This window comes from Chrysochloris asiatica, unplaced genomic scaffold (assembly GCF_000296735.1).
Source record: "Chrysochloris asiatica unplaced genomic scaffold, ChrAsi1.0 scaffold00049, whole genome shotgun sequence".
NCBI classification, from domain to species: domain Eukaryota; kingdom Metazoa; phylum Chordata; class Mammalia; order Afrosoricida; family Chrysochloridae; genus Chrysochloris; species Chrysochloris asiatica.
In genome coordinates, this window is record NW_006408567.1 from 8,637,742 (window position 1) to 8,648,525 (window position 10,784).

Below are 10,784 nucleotides of genomic sequence, written 5' to 3' on the forward strand. Positions count from 1 at the left end.
TGAGTATTCCTGAACACTTAATTGTGCTCATGAGGAATCTGTACATGGACCAAGAGGCAGTTTTTCGAACAGAACATGGGGACACTGAAAGGTTTAAAATTAAGAAAGTTATGTGACAAGGTTGTATTCTTTCACCATACTTATTCTACCTGTATGCTGAGCAAATAATCTGAGAAGCTGGGTTCTATGAAGAAATTGAAGGATTGGAGGAAGACTGATTAACAACCTTCGATATGCAGATGATACAACCTTGCTTGCTGAAAGTGAAGAGTACTCTGTAGGGCGTAATATATTACTTTACAACTATTGATTGTTTTAAATGTAACTAGGACTCAGATGCTTAATAGTTGATTGATTAACAAATGAAAATTACACCAAATGTAACCTAAACCAAAACCAAACCCATTGCCATTTAGTCAATTCTGACTGATGGAGACCCTATAAGGGGAAACAGTACATCTTTTCAGGAACAGACAGCTTCTCATCTTCCTCCCGCGGATCAAAGGGTGGGTTTGAGCCACAGACGTTATGGTTAATAGCCCAACGCTTACCCTACAACGTCACCAGGGCACACTGACACCAAAAGTAAGTGGGTGAAATTTGATATAGACACAATATTCACATCTTTTCTATCTTCAATCCTAGAACTTATTGGTAGTAGTGTTCTGGTTTGGTGGATGTTTCTGAACCATACAGTTCTTTAGTTCATTATTCAGCATGTGGCAGAGCTACTGTGTACCAATCACTCAGCTATATGTGAAAGGTACAGAAATAAATAAAACCAACTTACTGTTTTTAAGACACTTCAGTTCAGTAGAGCAGACATCTTTAGACATATTGTTATTGTTATTGTTAAGTGCCATCGAGTCGGTTCCGTCTCATATTGACCCCATATAGGGTTTCTGAGGAGCTGCCAGTGGGTTTGAACTGCCGACCTTGCAGTTAGCAGTCCAGTGCTTATCCTACAGTGCCACACCAGGACTCCAGATATGTTATTACTGTTGTTAGGTGCTTTCAAGTCAGTTCTGACTCATAACAACTTTATGCACAACAGAATGAAGCACTACCAAGTCTGGTGCCAATTTCACAATCGTTACTGTGTTTGAACCCATTTCTGCTACCACTGTGCCAACCCATCTGGTTGGGAGTCTTCCCCTTTTTTGCTGACTTTCCACGTTACCAAGCATGATATCCCTCTCCAGGCACTGGTCCCTCTGATAATATGTCTGAAGCATGAGAGATGATGTCTCAGCATCCTAGCTTCTAAGGAGCATTTTGGCTGTACTCCTTTCAACACAGATTTGTTTGTTCTTTGGGCAGGACATATTATCATACAATTAAGAAAGGTATACGAGGAATGATGAGAGTGGTTGGAAATAGAAAAGGAGTTCGCAGTTTGAGACGAAACAAGTTAATTAGCTGCTAAAACAAAGGAAATAAAAAACAAATCAAATACATGTTGAAGAATATAACACAATACACAATTTCACAACATAAATTTTATAATATCCAAGTACAATCCAAAACTACTGGACATATGAAGATTCAAGGAAAAATGATCCATTCTCAAAGGAAAAGACAACAGAGATCAAACACAGTGTTTGATTCAAACTATCAGTCTTGAATTTTAAATCAGCTTTTGAACTAAAAGTCATTGACAAAGGAAAATATGCTTGTAATAAATGAAAAGATAGAAAGTCTCAGCAGAGGAATAAATCAAAACAAACAGAAATTAAAAAAAAAAAAAATAGAAATTCTAAACTGAGAAACACAGTATCTAAAATGAAACATTCATTGCATATCCTGACGTTGTTGCTGTTGTTAAGAGTTGCCAAAGAGAAAAATGTAAATGACAGAGAAAATAAGTTCATAGAAGTTTTTCAATCTTAAAAAAGAAAACCAGAAAAGATTAAAAGAACTTCAGTAAAAAAAAAAAAAAAAAAGCAAGGTCTAACTTATGTAATTGGCATCTCAGAAAGAGAGATGACAAAGATGAAGCAAAATAATATTTTAATGATGGCTGAAATTATCCCAAATTTAGCAAATGACACATATTTATAAGTTCAAGAAACTCAGAAAATCTCAAGAAGGATGGTGGTGGTGGTTGTGTGCCATGGAGTTGGTTCCAACTCATAGAGGCCTTGTGTAGGGTTTCCAAGGCTGTAAATCTTTATGGGAGTAGGAAGCCTCATCTTTCTCTCACAGAATGGTGATGATTTAGAACTGGATAAATGTGAAGCAAACTATGCCTATGCCCATCAGAGCTAAATCCTGAAAATGAATAAAGAAAAATTCTTGAAAACATCAAGATAAAAATGACACATTACATTCAGAGGAACAAAAATTTCAATAATTGCAGGCTTCTTATAAGAAACCCTGGAGACTAAGATACAAAAACTTTAAACTTTTGAATAACAACAACAACCAACTGCCAACCCAGAATTCACTACTAAGTAAAGATATTCCTCAAATAAATATTTTTCAGATAAAAAGAAAACTAAGAGAATGAATTGCCAGCAGAACGACACAACCAGAAATTTAACAGAAAATGTTTAGGTTGAAGGGCAGTGATGACACAAGGTGGAAATCCAATCTATAAGAAGAAGTAAAGCGCAGCCGCAGGGGTAAATATCTGTGGAAGGATCATCAACTTGGTAAGATGGGAACTACAGCACACAGACTCCCTCTCTATATAGGTCCATGTTATAATTGGCCAAAAAAGAAATTATATGATATTTCTGTTATAGAAATGACGCAGTGGCCATTACTTTCCAAAGGCATTGTTACGGTCATATGTGGTAAGTGAGGAAGAAAGTTCTCAACCTTGATTTACAAATGGTGTTGCATGATGTACCTGCATTGGAAGTGGGTAGCTCCAGGTGTACAATGTTAATGAAGGACAACAGTGGATGGAAATTCTCCCAGTTGACAAGACAGAAAGCAGTGACTGAAAGGACTGTTTGTTTTGCCAGAAAGGAGAAATTGCTTAATGTACAAATTCTATATTGATTAATGGGCACTGGTTAATTGTTGGGCAGAAAGAATGGTCAGGGATTTGAAAGAAACACAATTAGGAAATTAGTGACAAGGTGATGAAAATGAACATAAGTCCACAGGAGCCAAAGTATAACTTTGAGTATACCCACCTGATTTAGAGACCATCTCAAGAATAACGTTGGTGCATGAAAGCTTAATGACCAAAAACCAGAGAGTTGTGGGATGACATCAAGGAAATCCATCATAAAGAAAGCAAAATGCCATTGAAAAGATAGGAAAGAAAGAAAAGACCAAAATAGATGCCAGAAATGACACTGGAACTTGCTCTTGAATGTAGAGAAGCTAAATCAACTATAAGAAATGATAAAGTAAAAAAGCTGAACAAGCAATTTCAGAGGGCAGGTTGAGAAAACCAAGTCAATTATTATAATGAAATGTGCAAAGACCTGGAGTTAGAAACCCAAAGGGAAAAACATGTTCAACATTTCTCAAGCTGAAAGATCTGAAGGAAAACTTCAAGCCTCAGCTTGCAATATTGAAGGAATCTGTGGAAAGTAATGTCCTTCAGAGAGTAATGCTACTGCTTCATTTCTGCCTCCCAAGTAATTTTCAAATTCCCTTTTCAGGAAATATTAACCACTGTAGGATAAGCACTGGACCAAAAGGTCAGTTGAACCACAAGGTCAGCAGTTCAAACCCACCAGCCACTCCTTGGAAACCTTATACAGGGTCTCTATGAGTCACAACCCAACTCGATGGCACTTAACAATAACAACAACATGGTCAAAATGTTGAGCATCCCAGGAAGCATCAGCGGGGCAATAATGGACGAGTCACTGCACCAAAGAAAATTGGTCAATGTTTAACATTTTCAGAAAGAAGCACATGATCAAGGACCGATGGCACTGAAGGAGGAAGTTCAAGCTTCCTTTAAGGGGAAAGGCTCCAGGAATTGTCAGGATACCAACTGAGATGTTTCAACAAATGTACGCAATGATGGAAACACTCACTCCTTTATGCCAAATGTCATAGCTATATTGTGCTGCTGTGTGGAAATACCACAAATGGATGGCTTTAACAAACAAATTTATTTTCTGAGTTTAGAGGGTAGAAGTCTGACTTTTGGGTGCTGGCTCTAAAGGAAGGTTTTCTCTATCTGAAAACTCTGGAAAAAATGTCCTTGTTTCTACTGAGCTTCTGCTCTTGGGCAATTCATATATGGCTTGGCACCTCTCGTTTCCCATCTCTGTTACAGTTTAATCTCCTTTATATCTAACAAGAGATTGACTCAAGGCATATTTTACACTAACCATTCCTTATTAACATAATAAAGACAATTCATTCCCAAATGGGATTATACTCACAGACGTAGAGGTTAGAATTTACAGCACATATTTTTGGAGAATAGATTTCAATCCATAACACCAAGAAATGTGGAAATAGCTATCTGACCAATCAACTGGAAGAGACAGATATTTGTGCCCATTCCAAAGAAAGGTGATTCAGAAAAGTTGTCACAATTAAGAGTAATGTGCACCTAACCCAAGTCATAATATTTTCAAATGCCTCATATGCATGTAAAAGGTAGATAATGAATAAGGAAGACCAAAGAAGAATTGATGCATTTAAATTATGATGTTAGTTAAGAATATTGAAAATACCATGGACTTCCAGAAGAACAAAAATCTGTCTTAGAAGAAATGCATTTAGAATGCTCCTTAGATAGGGTGGTGAGACTTTATCTCACGTACTTTGGACATGTTATCAGGAGGGACCAGTTGCTGGAAAGGGACATCATGCTTGGTAAAGTAGAAGGTTGGTGAAAAAGAGGAAGACTCAAAAATGGATTGACACAATAGCTGCAACAATGGGCTCAAATATAGTGATGATTGTGAGGATGGCACAGGATAAAGCAGTGTTTTGTTCAATTGTACACAGAGGTCACAATGAATTTGAGCTGACTCGACAGCACCTAACAACAAGAAGATCTGGGGAAGAAGTCTATAGCTGACCCTTTCTGGGACTCCTGCTATAGCACAGTAGGATAAGTGTTCAATCACAAGATCGCTTTGAAATGCAAGGTCAGCGGTTCAACCTCACCAGCTATTCTTTGGAAACCCTGTATAAAGTCATTGTGCATCAGAACTGACTCAATGGCACTCAACTGACTCAACAACAACTCTGGGAGGCACCGAATAAAAGGACATTGGTGGTGGTTATGTGCTATGGAGTTGGTTCTGACTCATAGCGACCCTGTATAGGGTTTCCAAGGCTGTAAATCTTTACGAGAGAAGAAAGTTTCATCTTTCTCCTGTAGAATAGCTGGTAGTTTTGAACTGCTGTCCATGTGATTAGCAGCCTGACTTATAGCCACTATGATACCAGAGCTCCTTAAAAGGACATTAATATAACATATAAATGCTTGCCAAAGAGCAACCTCAGCAAGGAGGAATCTTCAATCAAATAGACAGGATGACCTGGCTCTTCTGCTACTGAACCCTGTCCTTACCCAACAGACTCATGAACAAAGTGGTCATGCTAGCAGGACTGAAGATTATGCATTCGTTCTGCAACATCGGATCTCACTTACCAACGCCAGCCTGGCTTTAGTCAGTACTGAGTGCTTTAGAAGCCAACTGACTAAGAGACCAACAATGAACACCCAATAAATTATCCTTGAGATACTCAGCCAAACACATGATAGCATATTGTTACACTGGACCACTTCCAGTATGGAAGGGAATAACACTTTTGTATCACTGGAATAGACCCTTACTCTGTAAATAGATAGGTCCTGCTTGTAATGCTTCTACTAAAATCACTATCTCTAGATTTACAGAGTCTTTATTTGATGCCATAATATTTCACATAGCAGTGCTTCTGACAAGGCAGTTAATTTTACAGTATATGAAGTGCAGCAGTGGGCTCATATGTTCATAGGATTCCCTGGTCTATCTATCATCCTGAAGCAGCTGGTCTGATAGAATGGTGGAACAGCCTTTTGAAAATTCTATTGTAGTATCAACTGGGTAGAAACACTTTAGGAGACTCCAGAAGGCAATATTGGTTCTAAATCAATACAGGTACTGTTTCTCCCATAGTCAAGACTTGTTGTTAAGTGCCATCGAATCAATTCTGACTCATAGTGTCCCTGTATAGTGTTTTCAAGAAGCAGCTGGTGGATTTGAACCACCCACCTTGTGGTTAGTGGTCCAGTGCTGATCTTACAGTGCCACACCAGGACTCCTTTGTTGTTATTGTTGTCAAGTGCTGTCAAGTTGATTCCAACCCTTAGGAGCTGTACATAGGGTTTCCGAAGAGTTCCTTGTTGTTTTTGTTCTTAAGGGCTGTCAAGTCAGTTCTGACTCATGCTGTTGTTGTTGTTATGTGCCGTGGAGTCAATTCTGACTTATAGCGACCCTGTACAGGGTTTCCGAGGCTGTCAATCTTTACGGGAGTAGAATGCCTCATCTTTCTCCTGTGGAACAGCTGGTAGTTTTGAACTGCTGATCTTGTGGTTCGCAGCCCTATTCATAACCACTACACTACCAGATCTCCTTTTCCAACTCATAGCGTACCTGTATAGTGTTTCTGAAGAGTGGCTGTTGAGCTTGGACCACCTACTTTGTGGTTTAAACTAACCTTGCAGTCCAGAACATTAACCTACAATACCACACATTAGATGTCTAGAAATTAAGGGATGGAGAAGGGAGAGGTTTCTCTCACTATCACTTTTTAATGATCCAATAACAAAGTTTGTCTTACTGTCCACATAATTTGGGATTGTGCTAGTCTATTAATCTTTGCTTCTATCATAAGACACACAATGGTTTCATTAAACTGGAAACTGAGACTGCCACCTGCCTACTTTGGACTCCTCATGCCAATAAACCAATAGAAAAAGCAGGGGATTACTGTACTGAGTAATGCAATTGATCCTGACTCCAAGTGTAAATTGGATGGCTGCTTCACAACAGATGCAGAGGAAAGTATAGCTAAAATCTAAGACATCTTCTGAGACGCCTCTCAAACTCTCAAGTGCAGTGATAGAAGTCTATGGAAAACTACAACTCAATTCAGGCGGCCTACTCATGGAACATACCTTCAGAAATTATGACTTGGGTCACCCTACCAGGTAGGCAACCATCACCACCTGAAGTGCTTTCTGAGGAAAAAGAGAATATGGATTGGATCGTGGAAAAGGTGATAAATACCAACCACATGGCCAATTTAAGAAATGGGACTGTAGTAATGGTGAGCATTTTCAAAGAGAGACTCAATTGTACAAGTATTGAGCATCACCCAAAGATGGATCATGGTAGCATACTGGGTTACGTGTTGGGCTGCTAACTGCAAGGTCAGCAGTTCAAATCCAGTGAATCCACAGGAGAAAGATGAAACTTTCTGCTCCTGTAAAGATTTACAGCTTCAGAAACCCTACACAGGGTGGCTATAAGTTGTTACTGACTTGATAGCATAGCACCACCACCAAAGATGGATAAGGTGAGACTTTGTGTATTCTCTTTTGGGAGTTGGCTAACATGTACAAGTATTTTGTTAAACAAGAATAGCTGTGTATCAGGATAGATAAAAGCTTTATGTTTTCATTAACTTTATTTGGAAGTAATGGTCAAATGAGGTATGTATAAATGCCAAGCTGATGAAGGGTAGACTTCTGGGTCATTCTATTGACAAGCTGGTTAAGTTGGAAACTTCATGTCCAGAATCTTTTTCCCTGTTTATTGTTAAGAACCATCGAGTCGATTATAACTCATAGCCACCCTGTATAGGGTTTCCAAGGAGCGACTGGTGAGTTGGAATGGCCAACCTTGTGGTTCAAACTGACCTTGCGGTTCAGTGCTTTATCCCACAGTTGTTAATATTGCCCAATAAGGGAATTTGAAAAGTACTTGGGAGGCAGCATTACTCTCTGAAGGACACCATGATTACATGCAAAAACAGCTGACACTTGGAGGGAAACCCCAAGAGGCCCAATTTTTCCTACTCCCAGATGTTTGAGTGTTCCTGTCCCAGGTGCCAGACACAAGAGTGGACAAGCCTACATGTGATTCCTCTGTTTTCAAGCCACCAGTTGTACCCTATGAGCCCTATCCAATTGCAGAATCATACGGAAAATAAAATATATTGTTTCTGTTTCCAGCTACAAAGTTCTGAGAACATTTGTTGTACAGAAATAAATGACCAAGAAAAATTAAAACAAACAAACAACAGCAAAAAAAAAACAGCTGACACAGAGGTGCCAGGGTCCTTGCTGTCCTCTGTCCCATATTCTGTCCATCTTCTTGACTGTAGATCTTACTGACTAGCAGTATTCTTAGACTCTCAGCTTCTTGTTGCCAACACTTTCAGGTAATGTTCTGTTTACTGACATAACTCTAGTGCTAGCACAGAACTACATGCAGATGGTGCTCAGTAAATAATGGATAAATGGATATGTTGCTAATGTTTTTGAGTTGGCCCTCAACTCATGGCGACTCCCTACATAACAAAGTGATATTTTGCTTGGTCCTGCACCTCCCCCTAATCAGTGAATTGGGCTGTTGTGATTCATAGGGTCTCCATTGACTGATGTGCGGATATAGATCACAAGGTCTTTCTTCCTAGTCTATCATAGTTTGGAAGCTCTGCTAAAACCTGGAATGCATCATACCAACACCCAAGGCTACACTGACAAATAAGTGGTGACTGTGCATTAAATGCCTTGGTTGGGAATTGAACCCAGAACTCCTACACTGAAAGCAAGAAAACTGAGGTGTAGAAAAGCTAAGACATGTGACAAAAGATACCAGCCTCATCAGAAGCAAAATTAGTACAAAAACTAGTATTTGACTCAGAATATCTTGCACTTTTCAATGCACTATGTGACTTCTCAATAATAATATTTCCTTTTGTTTTGGTGCATCCTTCAAAGCAAAACGGGTCACCAGCAGCTCTACTGGGGCCACCTGTGAAACTTTGGCCAGGGTTCCTGCTGTTGCCACATGTGCTCAAAGTGGCATGGTCTGGTCCCGAAATATGGTCTCACAATGTGCTGCGAGTGTTTCTGTCAGTATGTGATGGATATAGTATCATCAAGGTGGACTAAGTGATGTCTTTAAATTGATTATTCAATCCTGGTGTGGCACTGTAGGGTAAGCCCTAGATCACAAAGTTGGTTTGAACTGCAAGGTCAGCCGTTCAAACTTACCAGTGGCTCTTTGGAAACCCTATACAGGGACACTATGAATCACAACTGACTCAACAGCACTTAAGAACAACAACTCAACAAAAGAAACAATGCAAACTCTTTGTATACAAAATTTTAAATCTTCAAATAAAAGTTCTATTTTAAATTCCAGATACTATCTAGGTATTTTATATATGGTGTTTCTAATTCTCTCAGTTCACCACTCATATGTCAGTTTGTTGTACTGTGGTGGCTTTTGTGTTGCTGTGATTCTGGAAGCTATGCTACTCGCATTTAAAACACCAGCAGGCTCACCCACAGTAGATAGGTTTCAGATGAACTTCCACAAGAAGACAGACTAGGAGAGATGGACTACTTCCAAATATTTAGTCACTGAAAATCTTATGAATAACAGTGAAACACTGTCAGATATAGTGCCAGAAAATGAGCCCCTCAGATTGGAGGGCACTCAAAATGTGACTGGGGCAGAGCTGCCTCCTCAAAGTAGAGTTGACGTTGATGATGCAAATGGAGTAAAGCCCAAGGGAGTAAAGCCCTCGGGACTTTCATTTGCTGATGGGCACAACACAAAATGAAGAGAATAACTGTAAACAGCGATTCATAATGAGTATGAAGTGTGAATGTGGGAAAATTGGAAATTGTCAAAAATGAAATGTAACACATGAACACCAATATCCTAGGAATTAGTGAGCTGAAATGGACTGATATTGACCATTTTGAATCTGACAACCACATGGTTTACTATGCCAGGAATGACAAATAGAAGAGAAATGGTGTCACATTCATTGGTAGACTGAACATATCAAGATCTGTCATGAGGAACAATGCTGTGTGTGATAGGAAAATATCCATGTGTCTACAGGGAAGACCAGTTAATACCACTATTATTCAAATTTACACACCAACCACTAAAACCAGTGAGGATAAAATTGAAGAAGTTTACCAGCTTCTTCAGTCTGAAATTAATCAAATATGTAATCAGGATGTATTGATAATTACTGGTGATTAGAATGCAAAGATTGAAAACAAAGAATAAGGATCAGTAGTTGGAAAACATGGCCTTGGTGATAGAAATAATAATGGAGATCGCATGATAGAATTCTGCAAGACTAGCAATTTGTCCATTTCAAATACCTTTTTTAACCACCATAAAAGATGTCTATACACATGGACCTCACCAGATGGAATACGTAGAAATCAAATTGACTACATCTGTGGTAAGAGACGGTGGGAAAACTCCATACCATCAGCCAAAACAAGACCAGGGGCAGATTGTGGAACAGACTATCATTTGCTCATATGCAAATTCAAACAGAAGCTGTAGAAACTGAAAACAAATCGATGAGAGCCAAAATGCAAACTTGAATATATCCCACCTGAATTTAGAGATCACCTGAAGAATAGATTTGCTAGATTAGACACTAAACACTGAAGACCAAAAGAGTTGTGGGATGACATCAAGAACATCATACAGGAAGAAAACAAAAGGTCATTAAGAAGACAAGAAAAAAGGAAAAGGCCACAGTCGATGTCAGAAAACTCTGAAACTTGCTCTCCAATGTAGAGATACTAAAGCAAA